This window comes from Carassius auratus, unplaced genomic scaffold, assembly GCF_003368295.1.
Source record: "Carassius auratus strain Wakin unplaced genomic scaffold, ASM336829v1 scaf_tig00003599, whole genome shotgun sequence".
Lineage (NCBI taxonomy): Eukaryota > Metazoa > Chordata > Actinopteri > Cypriniformes > Cyprinidae > Carassius > Carassius auratus.
The window spans coordinates 89646-106361 of NW_020523534.1; the positions used below are offsets into that span (position 1 = coordinate 89646).

The following is a 16716-nucleotide window of genomic DNA, read 5'->3' on the forward strand; positions in this document are numbered from 1 at the left end:
CAAGAGATTCAGGGGACCCTTTCATTTTAGTAATGTAGACCTGTCCTCTGCTTTTGATACTGTAGATTATTCAGTCCTTGTCTCTCGGCTGTAGCATTGTATTGGGTTGGGGGGGGGGGCAGTTTCAATTTTTTTTTATTATTCCCTAACCAATAGACTTTTCTCTGTAAAAATAGGATGTTTTCTCTTCTTCTCTTAGCAATCTGTCCTGTGGTGTGCCTCAAGGGTCCGTTTTAGCTCCTGTCCTTTTTCCTTCCAGCTTCTCCCCTTTGGGTTCCATTTTTTGAAACATAATGTTTAATTTCTTTGCTATGCCCATGATATGCAAATCTATATGCCTGGGTCTAGTAAAAATAAGAGTTCTCTAGGCAACCTAACAGCATGCCTTGAGGTTGTGAAAGCTTGGCTTGCCAAAAATGTTCTTTTTCTGAACCCCGACAAAACAGAAGTCAGTGTTTTTGACTAGAATTCAAGGATAATAGCAATTCTCTGTACTTTGGTATATCTAAATCCCAAATGGCACGCTTACAGGTGCTGTGGCGAGATTCCTGAAGGGAAAGAGGAAATCTGATCATGCCACCCCCTTCTGAGATCCCTTCACTGGATTCAGATTAATTTTAGAATTTAGTTTAAAATTTAATTGCTGGTATTTAAATCATTAAATTATTTTGCACCTTCTTATTTGTCCAATCTACTTCATCCCTACTCTTCCACCAGAGGCCTTAGATCCAAAGATAAGTTTCTCCTTCAGATACCCAAAATTTGGCTAAAATCAAGGGGTAACCGAGCCTTTGAAGTGTACGGCCCGGCACTGTGGAACAAGCTGCCACTCTATATTAGATTGGTTTCCACTTTGTCTCAAAACTTATTCTCTGTTGCTTTTAACCTATAAGAGTGTTCTGTTTTAATTGTGTTGCTATTATTAGTGTACTTTAGAAGTGTGTTTTGCTTTAACAGTTTTTCTACTATTAGAGTACTTAATATATTTTTTTTAATTCTAACTTGTACAGCACTTTGGTCGGCCTGTGGCTGTTTTGAATGTGCTTTATAAACTTGAACTCCATTCATAAGAGTGGCATAATATTCAATCTAAATGTATGAAATAAAAATTTTAAAATAATTATTTCATTACTTAGCTCACAATAGTAAAAGAGAACATGTGCATAGTTTATGTGCATAGTGAAAACACTTATGCTATTTTTGTTTTTCATTTTTATAAAACCAAATGTGGGAAAATTGTGCACACAACTTTCAAATCCTGTATGGGATGTACAGTATGGAACATTTATAAATTAGGCCACTGATGTATAACTAAAGATTCAAACTTCAAGTAGTCCATACATTTCTGACAAAAAAAGGCAACAAAAAAAATCCAACTTCAGACTACACATAGAATTTAATTTAAAGATATATTACCACAACATTAGAGTCAGTCTTTGAAAGAGTGTCCCTGTTTCAGTGAAACCAAAGATGGTATTCGCTGCAGATTGAGTAAACCATGCTAGTCCCTCTATGCTGGGTCACATTACTCCAAACCTAGAATGTAATTGATGCCTTGTACCAATCCAATGATAATAGGCTGCCAGGCCACAAGGTAGCGCAGCCAGTCCAGTAGCTGTCCATACATGACATGGGGTCTCTCCCATCTAGAGATTTTGTTAAGGTGCTATATATATATATATATATATATATATATATATATATATATATATATATATATATATATATTTATGTCTAACCTCTCATGTGGGTATTCTTTGGATTCGTTCCTGTAAATAACGAGAGTGAACATTCGAAAGGGAATGCTTCGGTTACTTAAAGTAACCTCGGTTTCCTGAGATAAGGGAATGAGCATTATGTCAAGGAACCGAGGTTAAGTAACCAAAGCGTTCTCTATTGTGACACATCTAGGCATAGTATGACATAACACACAATACTAAAATTGAATAGGGGGCAAAAACTAAAATTAGCCAATGTGTTTTTCTTTTTTTGCTTTAAGCATTACAGGAATTATGTTTACATGCAACAGACTCTATATACAATACAAATGATGTAAAAAGCATTTATAAATATACTTTATCTACTGTATCTTCCATGTATTTAGCACAAAAGGTCTGAGATGAATTATACAATAAAGTTCAATTTACGGAAACGATGAAGGATACGGGTTACTGAACATCCTTTTAAGGTCAACTTTTTCTTTGCAGTATGGACACATCTGCTTCTTACCCACAATGCACCACCCACGTATGCAAAACTCATGGAATCTGAGAACAAAATAGGTTAAGGAAACAATATGTGCATCTAGTGTACATACAGTGGATGACAACTCTACTGTCTGTGGTTAAAAAAAATTGAAACGTTTTGTCACATTGCTACATGTCATTATACTAATATCAATGTAAACTTTAAAGTCATGAATAAAACCATAACAAGAAGCATATAAATAGAATATATTAACAAATCAGTTCAAATTTGGTGACTTTATGTTTTATAGGTTTAACAAGAACCAGTCATCATTAACAATAATAACAATAATAATAATAATAATAATAATAATAATAAATCCTGAAAGGACAAGATACAGTTACTGCTTGCATATGGTTCAATGAATAATAAGATACATTCAGATGGCATTATAAGCAAAACAGCTAAGTAGTAAACTACAGTAGGTTGAACTGATCCATAAATAGGAGACCATAGCAAATATTTTCTGCAATTCCTCCAATATAAGAAAAATATTGAATTTAAAAGTAAAATAATAATAATAATAATAAGGAAAATAATTCACTATTGAATTTCCATTACAGTAGTTTCTAAAAGATGACTTTTTTTTTAGATAAATGGATTATGTCAGCAGAGATGGAAGGAGTACTACTCAAATAAAATGAGCTAATTTTAAATTTACTCAGAGTCAAGTCAAGTCACCTTTATTTAAATAGTGCTAGCGCAGCTGGAGGAAAACAAAACTAGAGGTATTTCATATTGCTTGGCGGGAAAGTAACCTATCCTACAGAAAAGCATTAAAAACTGCTAGATCCGATTACTTTTCTTCTCTTTTAGAAGAAAACAAACATAACCCCAGGTATTTATTCAATAATAACGAAAAATAAAGCCTCAACAAGTGTTGACATTTCCCAACACTACAGCAGTAATGACTTTATGAACTACTTTACTTCAAAAATCGATACTATTAAAGATAAAATTGCATCCATTCAGCCGTCAGCTACAGTATCGCATCAGACAGTGCACTATAGACTCCCTGAGGAACAGTTCCACTCATTCTCTACTATAGGAGAGGAAGAATTGTATAAACGTGTTAAATCATCTAAACCAACAACATGTAAGTTAGACCCTATACCACCTAAGCTCCTAAAATGGTGCCTCAAAAAGTCAAAGATCCTCTTCGGACTATTATTAATTCCTCATCGTCATTAGGATATGTCCCCAAAACCTTCAAACTGGCTGTTATTAAGCCTCTCATCAAAAAAACACAACATGACCCCAAAGAACTAGTTAATTATAGACCAATCACGAATCTCCCTTTTCTGTCCAAGATACTAGAAAAGGTGGTTTCCTCACAATTATATTCCTTCTTAGAGAAAAATGGTATATGTGAGGATTTCCAGTCAGGATTTAGACCATATCATAGTACTGAGACTGCTCTCCTTAGTTACACTACTCTTCGCATTTTATATGTTACCCCTGGGAGATATCATCAGGAAACATGGTGTTAGCTTTCACTGTTGTTCAGCTCTATATTTCTTTGCGGCCCGGTGAAACACACCAATTTGAAAAACTAATGGAATGTATAGTCGATATGTATTTTGATTAAAGCGCTATATAAATAAAGGTGACTTGACTTTAAACAAAATACATTGCGTCAAAGCAACTGAACAACATTCATTAGGAAAACAGTGTGTCAATAATGCAAAATGACAGTTAAAGGCAGTTCATCACTGAATTCAGTGATGTCATCTCTGTTCAGTTTAAATAGTGTCTGTGCAATTATTTGCAATCATGTCAACGATATCGCTTTAAATGAAGTGACCCCAACTAAGCAAGCCAGAGGCAACAGCGGCAAAGAACCAAAACTCCATCGGTGACAAAATGGAGAAAAAAACTTGGGAGAACAAGGCTCAGTTGGGGGCCAGTTCTCCTCTGACCAGAGGAAACCAGCAGTTCAATTCCAAGCTTCAGCAAAGTCAGATTGTGCAGAAGAATCATCTGTTTCCTGTGGTCTTGTCCTGGTGGTCGTCTGAGACAAGGTCATAACAGGGGATCTGTATCTGGGGCTCTAGTTGTCCTGGTCTCCGCCGTCTTTCAGAGCTGTAGAGACACTTTCTAGGTGCTGATCCACCATCTGGTCTGGATATGTACTGGATCCGGGTGACTGCAGTGACCCTCTGATCTGGATACAGACTGGATCTGGTGGCTATGGTGACCTCGGAATAAGAGAGAAACAGTAGTATTAGCGTAGATGCCATTTTTCTAATGATGTAGCAAGGACATAAGGTGTGTTACGGGTGTGTCTCCGGTTCACCTAATTAATGCAGCCTAAAAATCCTTTAACGGATTTGGATACTAGAAGCATATTAGTGTGTTATGTGTGAACCAGGTTAAAGAGATCTTTAATCTAAATTTAAACTGCAAGACTGTGTCTGCCTCCAGAACAATGTTAGGCAGGTTATTCCAGAGTTTAGGCACCAAATAGGAAAAGGATCTGCCGCCCGCAGTTGATTTTGATGTTCTAGGTATTATCAAATTGCCTGAGTTTTGAGAACACAGTGGATGTGGAGGATTATAATGTAACAAGAGCTCATTCAAATACTGAGGTGCTAAACCATTCAGGGCTTTATAAGTAATAAGCAATATTTTAAAATCTATACAATGTTTGATAGGGAGCCAGTGCAGTGTTGACAGGGCTGGGCTAATATGGTCATAGTTCCTGGTTCTAGTAAGAACTCTAGCTGCTGCATTTTGGACTAGCTGCAGTTTGTTTACTAAGTGTGCAGAACAACCACTGAATAAAGCATTACAATAATCTAACCTAGAGGTCATAAATGCATGGATTAACATTTCTGCATTTGACATAGGACATAATTTAGATATATTTTTGAAATGGAAAAATTCTGTTTTACAAATGCTAGAAACGTGGCTTTCAAAGGAAAGATTGCTATCAAATAACATACCTAGGTTCCTAACCGATGACAAAGAATTGACAGAGCAGCTATCAAATCTAGGTTATTACATGCAGAGTTTTTAGGTTCTATAATTAACACCTCTGTTTTTTTTTCAGGATTTATAAGTAAGAAATTACTCGTCATACAGTGTTTTATCAACTATGCATTCCAATAGTTTTTTAAATTGGTGTGTTTCACCATGTCACGAAGAAATATAGAGCTGAGTATCATCAGCATTACAGTGAAAGCTAACATCATGTTTCCTGATGATATTTCCCAAGGGTAACATGTAAAAAATGAAGAGTAGAGGCCCTAGTACTGAGCCTTGACGTACTCCATACTACACTTGTGATTGATATGATACCTCTTCATTCAGTGCTACGAATTGATGGCAGTCATATAAGATTTAAACCATGCTAATGCACTGCCATTAATGCCAACAAAGTGTTCTAGTCTATGCAAAAGAATGTTGTGGTCAATAGTGTCGAACGCAGCAGTAAGATCCAATGGCACTAATAGAGAGATACAACCACGATCAGAGGACAGAGCAGGTCATTTGTAACTAAGGAGAGCAGTCTCAGTACTATGATATGGTCTAAATCCTGACTGGAAATCCTCATAGATACCATTTTTCTCTAAGAAGGAATATAATTGTAAGGATACTACCTTTTCTAGTATCTTGGACAGAAAAGGGAGATTCAAGATTGGTCTATAATTAACTATTTCTTTGGTGTCAATTTGTGTTTTTTTTTTATGAGAGGCTTAATAACAGCCACCTGTTTGCAGCAGGAAATGTGGCAAAAATATTTACTATTTTATAAGCATATGGACCAACGTTCACGGTTCCTCCTATGGGCATCGGGTGGTGGTGAGCCCGGGTGCGAGGGCCCGTTCATCGCTGCTTGCAGCTTTTATTAGGGCCCGAGCACTGCAGTGCGAGGACCCTATAGGAATTGCTCCATTTATTAGGGCCCGAGCACCGAGGTGAAATTTTTGTCATTTCCATGCGTTGTATTTTAACGAACTCCTCCTAGAGATTCATTCAGATCAACACCAAATTTGGTATGCCTAATCTGAAGGCCTTTGCGATGTTAAATTGCGAAGCTTTTGAGTTTTCGTTAATGGGCGTGTCCGTGGCGGCCTGGCGAATTTCGATGATTCGCCATGAAACAGGAAGTTGCTATGACTCAGACATACAATGACCAATCTGCCCCAAACTTCACATGTTTGATGAGACTCCTGACCTGAACAGATTGACATGCCCATATTCAGTTATAGTCATAGCGCCACCTATTGGCAACAGGAAGTGACATATTTTACACTGCGATTAACTACTCCTAGAAATTTTATGACATCAATGTATTTTTTGTGGTCAGTCTAATCTAAAGCCCTGTGCGATGTTAAGTTGTGAAGATCTTGAGTTTTCGTTAAAAGGCGTGTCCATGGCGCCGTCACGAAGTTCGATGTCTCGCCATGGGAATAAAATATGTTATAACTCAGGCATAAAATGTCCGATCTTCCCCAAACTTCACATGTGTGATAAGAGTCCTGGCCTGAACACATCTGAAGGCCAAAATTCCATCAGGTGTGGCAAAATGGCTCGATAGCGCCACCTATACACTTTCAACAGAGTGCGCCTCGAGCTATGTTTCACGTACATGTACAAAAATCGGTATACACATGTAACACAGCAATACCTAAAAAAAAGTCTCTTGGTACGAAATCCGAATCCCAACAGGAAGTCGGTTATTTAGAATTTTCTCTGCAATATTGGCGTTGTTTTTGCCATTTTCAGGGGTTGTACTTTAACGAACTCCTCCTAGAGATTTATTCAGATCAACACCAAACCTGGTCAGTGTAATCTTAAGCCCTTTGCGATGTTAAATTGCGAAGATCTTTAGATTTCGTTAAAGGGCGTGTCCATGGTGGCCTGACAAATTTCGATGTTTCGCCATGAAAAAGGAAGCTGCTGTAACTCAGACATACAATGTCCAATCTGCCCCAAACTTCACATGTTAGATAAAACTTCTGCCCTTAACAGATCTACATGCCCACATTCAGTTATAGTCATAGCGCCACCTATTGGCAACAGGAAGTGACATGTTTTACGCTGCGACAAACTACTCCTATAATTTTTTTGAGATTAACATATATTTTGTGGTCAGTCTAATCTAAAGGCCTGTGCAATGTTAACTTTTGGAGATCTTGAGTTTTTGTTAAAGGCCGTTTCCATGGCGCCATGACAAAATTTGATGTCTTGCCACAGCAAGAGAAGTTGTTGTAACTCAAGCATAAAATGTTCAATCTTCCCCAAACTTCACATGTTCGATAAGAGTCCTGGCCTGAACACATCTGAAGACCAATATTCCATTATAATGACAGCACCACCTGCTGGCAACGGTAAGATTGGCACATATATGGGATATACTTTGATATATTCCACTTATATTTAGGACATTAAATGCATATTTCTCAACGTTCACCTTTTTACTAAAGCAACACGATGGCGGTGAGCCCGGGTGCGAGGGCCCGTTCATCGCTGCTTGCAGCTTTAATTATTATTATTCTTCTTCCGCTTCTTCTTCTTCTTCTTCTCCGTCATGAGTCGCATTTTTGAGGGCCTAAACATGCTCCAAAACTCACGAAACTTTGCACACGCATCAGGACTGGCGAAAATTTACATCTGATATAGGTTTCAGAAGGTTAACACTGTTATGGACTTCTAGGAACATATTAAAAAGCATCAACAAGTGTTAAATAGGCTGGCAACATACTAGATACATACTAATACATGCTAGCAAGAATTAGCTAAGTGCTAAAGCACGCTACTAATGTAGTGAAAAAGGAAGTTGCTGTAACTCAGGCAAGCAATGTCCGATCTTCCCCAAACTTCACACGTGATAGGTGTTCTGTCCTGAACAAACACCCATGAAAAATTCAGTTATAGTCATAGCGCCACCTGCTGGTAACAGGAAGTGACATGGTTAACACTGTTACAGACTCCTAGGAACATATTAAAGTGTAAACAAGTGTTAAATAGGCTGGCAACATACTAGATACATACTAATACAAGCTAGCAACACTTAGCTGAGTGCTAAAGCATGCTAATAATGTATTGAAAAAGGAAGTTGCTGTAAAAAAGGCAAGCAATGTCCGATCTTCCCCGAACTTCACACGTGTGATAGGTGTTCTGTTCTGAACAAACACCCATGACCAAATTCAGTTTTAGTCATAGCGCCACCTGCTGGTAACAGGAAGTGACAAGGTTAACACTGTTGTGGACTCCTAGGAACAAATTAAAAAGTGTCAAAAAGTGTTAAATAAGCTGGCAGCATGCTAGAAACATAACGAAAGATGCTAGAAACAAAAGCTAGAAACATTATAAAACATGCTAGCAACACTTAGCTAAGTGTTAAAGCATTCTACTAAGGCAGTGAAAAAGGAAGTTGCTGTAAAAAAGGCAAGCAATGTCCAATCTTCCCCAAACTTCACACGTGTGATAGGTGTTCTGTCCTGAACAAATAACGTGAAGTGAAAGTGAAAAAGTGAAAGTGACATTCAGCCAAGTATGGTCACCCATACTCAGAATTTGTACTCTGCTTTTAACCCATCCGAAATGCACACACACAGAGCAGTGAACACACACACACACACACACACTGTGAGCACACACCCGGAGCAGTGGGCAGCCATTTATGCTGCGGCGCCCGGGGAGCAGTTGGGGGTTCGATGCCTTGCTCAAGGGCACCTAAGTCGTGGTATTGAAGGTGGAGAGAGAGCTCTTCATGCACTAGTCCCACCCACAATTCCGTCCGGCCCGAGACTAGAGCTCACAACCCTTCGATTGGGAGTCCAATCCTCTAACCATTAGGCCACGACTTCCCCATGACCAAATTTAGTTATAGTCATAGCGCCACCTGCTGGTAACAGGAAGATTGGCACATATATGGAGTAAACTTTGATATATTCCACTTATATTTATGAGTTTAAATGAATGTTTCTCACCGTTCACCTATTTACTGAAGCCACTCGCTGCCGGTGAGCCCGGGTGCGAGGGCCCGTTCATCGCTGCTTGCAGCTTTAATTAGGGCCCGAGCACCGATGGTGTGAGGACCCTCTTGGAATTGCTCCGTTTATTATTATTATTAGGGCCCGAGCACCGAGGTGCGAGGACCCTCTTGTATCTGCTTTGTTTTTTATTATTATTATTCTTCTTCTTCTTCTCCCGAATGAATCGCATTTTTGAGGGCTTTAACATGCTCAAAAAGTCATGAAACTTTGCACACTCGTCAAACCTGGTGAAAATTTTCGTCTGATATAGGATTCAGAAGAGGGTGTGGCAAAATGGCTCGACAGCGCCACCTATACCAAGAAAATCAACAGCCTTCCAGCTATGTTTCACGTACATGTACAAAAATTGGTACACACATATGTAACACACCAATACCTACAAAAAAGACTCTTGGAGCGAAATTCTAAACCCAACAGGAAGTCGGTTATTTTTAATATTATGAGCATATTTTGTGTAATTTTGGTCATTTCCATGTGTTGTATTTTAACGAACTCCTTCTAAAGAGTTATTCAAATCAACACCAAATTTGGTATGCCTAATCTAAAGGCCTTTGCGATGTTAAATTGCGAAGATCTTGAGTTTTCGTTGAAGGGCGTGTCCGTGGCGGCCTGGCGAATTTCGATGATTCGCCATGAAAAATGAAGTTTCTATAACTCACACATACAATGACCAATCTGCCCCAAACTTCACATGTTTGATGAGACTCCGAACCTGAACAGATTGACATGCCCATATTCAGTTATAGTCATAGCGCCACCTATTGGCAACAGGAAGTGACATTTTACGCTGCGACGAACTACTCCTAGAAATTTTATGACATCAATGTCTTTTTTGTGGCCAGTCTAATCTAAAGGCCTGTGCGATGTTTAGTTGTGAAGATCTTGAGTTTTTGTTAAAAGGTGTGTCCATGGCGCCGTGATGAAGTTCAATGTCTCGCCATGGGAATAAAAGATGTTATAACTCAGGCATAAAATGTCCGATCTTGCCCAAACTTCACTTGTGTGATAAGGGTCCTGGCCTGGACAGATCTGAAGGCCAATATTCCATCGAGTGTGGCAAAATGGCTCAATAGCGCCACCTATACACTTTCAACGGAGTGCGTATACACTTTAAACGGAGTGCGCCTTGAGCTATGTTTCACCTACATGTACAAAAATCGGTACACACATGTAACACACCAATATCTATGAAAAAGTATCTTGGTACGAAGTCCGAATCCCAACAGGAAGTCAGTTATTTGGAATTTTCTATGCAAAATTAGTGTTGTTTTGGCCATTTTCAGGGGTTGTACTTTAACGAACTCCTCCTAGATATTTATTCAGATCAACACCAAACTTGGTCAGTGTAATCTAAAGCCTTTTGCGATCTTAAATTGCGAAGATCTTGAGGTTTCGTTAAAGGGCGTGTCCATGGCGGCCTGACAAATTTCATTGTTTCGCCATGAAATAGGATGTTGTTGTAACTCAGGCATAAAATGTCCAATCCTCCCCAAACCTCACATGTTCGATAAAAGTCCTGCCCTGAACACATCTGAAGGCCAATATTCCATTATAATGATAGCGCCACCTGCTGGCAACAGGAAGATTGGCACATATATGGAATAAACATTGATATATTCTACTTATATTTATGAGTTTAAACGCATATTTCTCACCATTCACCTATTAACTAAAGCCACTCGCTGCCGGTGAGCCCGGGTGCGAGGGCCCGTTCATCGCTGCTTGCAGCTTTAATTAGGGCCCGAGCACCGATGGTGTGAGGACCCTCTTGGAATTGCTCCGTTTATTATTATTAGGGCCCGAGCACCGATGGTGTGAGGACCCTCTTGGAATTGCTCCGTTTATTATTATTATTATTATTATTCTTCTTCTCTAAGATGAATCGCATTTTTGAGGGCCTAAACATGCTCGAAAAGTCATGAAACTTTGCACACACCTCAGAACTGGCGAAAATTTACATCTGATATGGGTTTCAGAAGTGGGTGTGGCAAAATGGCTCAACAGCGCCACCTATACACGTTCAACGGTGTGCGCCTCGAGCTACGTTTCATGTACATGTATGAAAATCGGTATACACATGTAACTCTCCAATACCTACAAAAAAGTCTCTTGGAGCAAAATCGGAAACCAGACAGGAAGTCGGTTATTTCTAATATTATGAGCAAATTTTGTGTCATTTTTGTCATTTCCATGCGTTGTATTTTAACGAACTCCTCCTAGAGATTAATTCAGATCAACACCAAATTTGGTATGCCTAATCTAAAGGCCTTTGCGATGTTAAATTGCGAAGCTTTTGAGTTTTCGTTGAATGGCCTGTGTGTGGCGGCCTGGCGAATTTCGATGATTCGCCATGAAACAGGAAGTTGCTATAACTCAGACATACAATGACCAATCTGCCCCAAACTTCATATGTTTGATGAGACTCCTGTCCTGAACGGTTTGACATGACCATATTCAGTTATAGTCATAGCGCCACCTATTGGCAACAGGAAGTGACATATTTTACACTGCGACAAACTACTCCTAGAAATTTTTGACATCAATGTCTTTTTTGTCGTCAGTCTAATCTAAAGGCCTGTACGATGTTAAATTGAGAAGATCTTGAGTTTTCGTTAAAGGGCGTGTCCATGGCGCCATGTCAAAGTTCGATGTCTCGCCATGGGAGTAGAAGTTGTTGTAACTCAGTCATCAAATATCAGATCTTGCCCAAACTTCAAATGTTTGAAAAGAGTACTGACCTGAACACATCTGGAGGCTAATATTCCATTGGTTGTGGCAAAATGGCTCGATAGCGCCACCTATACATTTTCAATGGAGTGCGCCTCGAGCTACATGTCATATACATGTACGAAAATCGGTAAACATATGTAACACACCAATAGCTACAAAAAAGTCTCTTGGTACGAAACCCGAATCCCAACAGGAAGTCGGTTATTTTTAATTTTCCCTGCATAATTGGTGTTGTTTTTGTCATTTTCAGGGGTTGTATTTTAACGAACTCCTCCTAGAGATTTATTCAGATCAACACCAAACTTGGTCAGTGTAATCTAAAGCCCTTTGCCATGTGAAATTGCGAAGGAATTGAGGTTTCGTTAAAGTTCGTGTCCATGGCGGCCTGACAAATTTCGATGATTCGCCATGAAAAATGATGGTGCTATAACTCACACATACAATGTCCAATCCGCCCCAAACTTCACATTTTTGATAAGACTCTACACCTGAACAGATCTACATGCCAATATTCAGTTATAGTCATAGCGCCACCTATTGGCAACTGGAAGTGACATATTTTACACTGTGACAAACTACTCCTAGAAATTTTATGACATCAATGTCTTTTTTGTGGTCAGTCTAATCTAAAGACCTGTGTGATGTTTAGTTGTGAAGATCTTGAGTTTTTGTTAAAAGGCATGTCCATGTCGCCATGACGAAGTTCGATGTCTCGCCATGGGAATAAAAGATGTTATAACTCAGGGATAAAATGTCCGATCTTGCCCAAACTTCACATGTGTGATAAGGGTCCTGGCTTGAACACATCTGAAGGCCAATATTCCATTATAACGATAGCGCCACCTGCTGGCAAAAGGAAGATTGGCACACATATGGAATAAACTTTGATATATTGCACTTATATTTATGAGTTTAAATGCATATTTCTCAACGTTCACCTTTTTACTAAAGCCACACGATGGCGTTGAGCCCGGGTGCGAGGGCCCGTTCATCGCTGCTTGCAGCTTTAATTATTATTAGGGCCCGAGCACCGATGGTGTGAGGACCCTATTGGAATTGCTTCGTTTATTATTATTATTATTATTCTTCTTCTCCAAAATGAATCACATTTTTGAGGGCCTAAACATACTCAAAAAGTCATGAAACTTTGCACACACCTCAGAACCGGCGAAAATTTACATCTGATATGGGTTTCAGAAGTGGGTGTGGCAAAATGGCTCGACAGCGCCACCTATACACTTTCAACGGTGTGCGCCACGAGCTACGTTTCACGTACATGTATGAAAATCGGTACACATATGTAACACACCAATAGCTACAAAAAAGTCTCCTGGTACGAAATCCGAATCCCAACAGGAAGTCGGTTATTTTTAATAATATGAGCAAATTTTGTGTCATTTTTGCCATTTCCATGAGTTGTATTTTAACGAACTCCTCCTAGAGACTTATTCAGATCAACACCAAATTTGGTATGCCTAATCTAAAGGCCTTTGCGATGTTAAATTGCGAAGATTTTGAGTTTTCGTCAAAGGGCGTGTCAGTGGCGGCCTGGCGAATTTCGATGATTCGCCATGAAAAATGAAGTTGCTATAACTCAGACATACAATATCCAATCTGCCCCAAACTTCACATGGTTGATAAAACTCTGGAACTGAACAGATTGACATGCCCATATTCAGTTATAATCATAGCGCCACCTATTGGCAACAGGAAGTGTCATATTTTACGCTGTGATGAACTACTCCTAGAAATTTTTTGACATCAATGTCTTTTTTGTGGTTAGTCTAATCTAAAGGCCTGTGCGATGTTCAGTTGTGAAGATCTTGAGTTTTCGTTAAAAGGCGTGTCCACGGCACCATGGCGAAGTTCGATGTCTCGCCATGTGAATAAAAGATGTTATAACTCAGGCATTAAATGTCCGATCTTCCCCAAACTTCACATGTGTGATAAGAGTCCTGGCCTGAACACATCTGAAGGCCATTATTCCAACGGGTGTGGCAAAACGGCTCAATAGCGCCACCTATACACATTCAACGGACTGTGCCTCGAGCTATGTTCCACGTACATGTACAAAAATCGGTACACATATGTAACACTCCAATACCTACAAAAAAGTCTCTTGGTACGAAATCCGAATCCCAACAGGAAGTCGGTTATTTAGAATTTTCTCTGCAAAATTGGCGCTGTTTTTGCCATTTTCAGGGGTTGTACTTTAACGAACTCCTCCTAGAGATTTATTCAGATCAACACCAATCTTGGTCAGTGTAATCTTAAGCCCTTTGCGATGTTAAATTGCGAAGATCTTGAGGTTTCGTTAAAGGGCGTGTCCATGGCGGCCTGACAAATTTAGATGTCTCGCCATGAAAAAGGAAGTTGCTGTAACTCAGACATACAATGTCCAATCTGCCCCAAACTTCACATGTTAGATAAGACTTCTGCCCTTAACAGATCTACATGCCCATATTACGTTATAGTCATAGCACCACCTGCTGGCAACAGGAAGTGTCATGTTTTACACTGCAAAGAACTACTCCAAGAAATTTTATGACATCAACATTTTATTTTGGTCAGTCTAATCTAAAGGTCTTTGCAATGTTAAATTGTGGAGATCTTTAGATTTTGTTAAAGGGCGCGTCCATGGCGTCATGACAAAATTTCATGTCTCGCCACAGCAAGAGAAGTTGTTGTAACTCAGGCTTGAAATGTTCGATATTCCCCAAACTTCACATGTTCGATAAGACTCCTAGCCTGAACACATCTGAAGGCCAATATTCCATTATAATGATAGCACCACCTATTGGCAACAGGAAAATTGGCACATATAAATGACATTGACATATTCCACTTATATTAACGATTTGAAATGCATATTTCTCACCTTCACCTTTTTACTAAAGCCACACGATTGCGGTGAGCCCGGGTGCGAGGGCCCGTTCATCGCTGCTTGCAGCTTTAATTATTATTATTATTCCGCTTCTCCAAAATGAATCGCATTTTTGAGGGCCTAAACATGCTCAAAAAGTCACCAAATTTTGCACACGCCTCCGAACTGGCGAAAATTTACGTCTGATATGGGTTTCAGAAGTGGGCATGGTAAAATGGCTCGACAGCGCCACCTATGCACGTTCAGCGGTGTGCGCCTCGAGCTACATTTCACGTACATGTATGAAAATCGGTACACACATATAACACATCAATACCTACAAAAAAGACTCTTGGAGCAAAATTCTAAACCCAACAGGAAGTCGGTTATTTTTAATATTATTAGCAAATTTTGTGTCATTTTTGCCATTTCCATGCGTTGTATTTTAACGAACTCCTCCTAGAGATTTCTTCAAATCAACTCCAAATTTGGTATGCCTAATCTATAGGCCTTTGCGATGTTAAATTGCGAAGAATTTGAGTTTTCGTTGAAGGGCGTGTCCGTGGCGGCCTGGCGAATTTCGATTGACTCGCCATGAAAAAATGAAGTTGCTATAACTCAGACATACAATGTCCAATCCGCCTCAAACTTCACATGGTTGATAAGACTCTGGATCAGAATAGATTGACATGCCCATATGCAGTTATAGTCATAGCGCCACCTATTGGCAACAGGAAGTTTCATATTTTATGCTGCGAAGAACTACTCCTAGAAATTTTATGACATCAATGTATTTTTTGTGGTCAGTCTAATCTAAAGGCCTGTGCGATGTTAAGTTGTGAAGATCTTGAGTTTTCGTTAAAAGGCGTGTCCATGGCCGCCGTCACGAAGTTCGATGTCTCGCCATGGGAATAAAAGATGTTATAACTCAGGCATAAAATGTCCGATCTTCCCCCAAACTGCACATGTGTGATAAGAGTCCTGGCCTGAACACATCTGAAGGCCAAAATTCCATCAGGTGTGGCAAAATGGCTCGATAGCGCCACCTATACACTTTCAACAGAGTGCGCCTCGAGCTATGTTTTCACGTACATGTACAAAAATCGGTATACACATGTAACACAGCAATACCTACAAAAAAGTCTCTTGCACAAAATCCGAATCCCAACAGGAAGTCGGTTATTTAGAATTTTCTCTGCAAAATTGGCGTTGTTTTTGCCATTTTCAGGGGTTGTACTTTAACGAACTCCTCCTAGAGATTTATTCAAATCAACAACAAACTTGGTCAGTGTAATCTTAAGCCCTTTGCGATGTTAAATTGCGAAGATCTTTAGATTTCGTTAAAGGGCGTGTCCATGGCGGCCTGACAAATTTCGATGTTTCGCCATGAAAAAGGAAGTTGCTGTAACTCAGACATACAATTCCAATCTGCCCCAAACTTCACATGTTAGAGTAAAAAACTTCTGCCCTTAACAGATCTACATGCCCACGTTCAGTTATAATCATAGCGCCACCTATTGGCAACAGGAAGTGACATGTTTTTAACGCTGCGACAAACTATCTCCTATAATTTTTTTGAGATAATAAATATTTTGTGGTCAGTCTAATCTAAAGGCCTGTGCAATGTTAACTTTTGGAGAATCTTGAGTTTTTGTTAAAGGGCGTTTCCATGGCGCCATGACAAAATTTGATGTCTTGCCACAGCAAGAGAAGTTGTTGTAACTCAAGCATAAAATGTTCAATCTTCCCCAAACTTCACATATTTGATAAGAGTCCTGGCCTGAACACATCTGAAGCAATATTCCATTATAATGATAGCGCCACCTGCTGGCAACGGTAAGATATTGGCACCTATATGGGATATACTTG

General features: G+C 39.4%; 1 long non-coding RNA gene across 1 annotated transcript; it reads right to left on the reverse strand.

Moving 5' to 3' along the window:
* Window positions 1-1371: 1371 nt before the first annotated feature.
* On the reverse strand, window positions 1372-2520 carry LOC113070252 (uncharacterized). The gene is made up of 2 exons (XR_003279890.1): window positions 2166-2520; window positions 1372-1646 (listed from the first exon to the last, which is right to left on the reverse strand). It is a non-coding gene; the product is annotated as an uncharacterized LOC113070252 (long non-coding RNA).
* Window positions 2521-16716: the final 14196 nt, after the last annotated feature.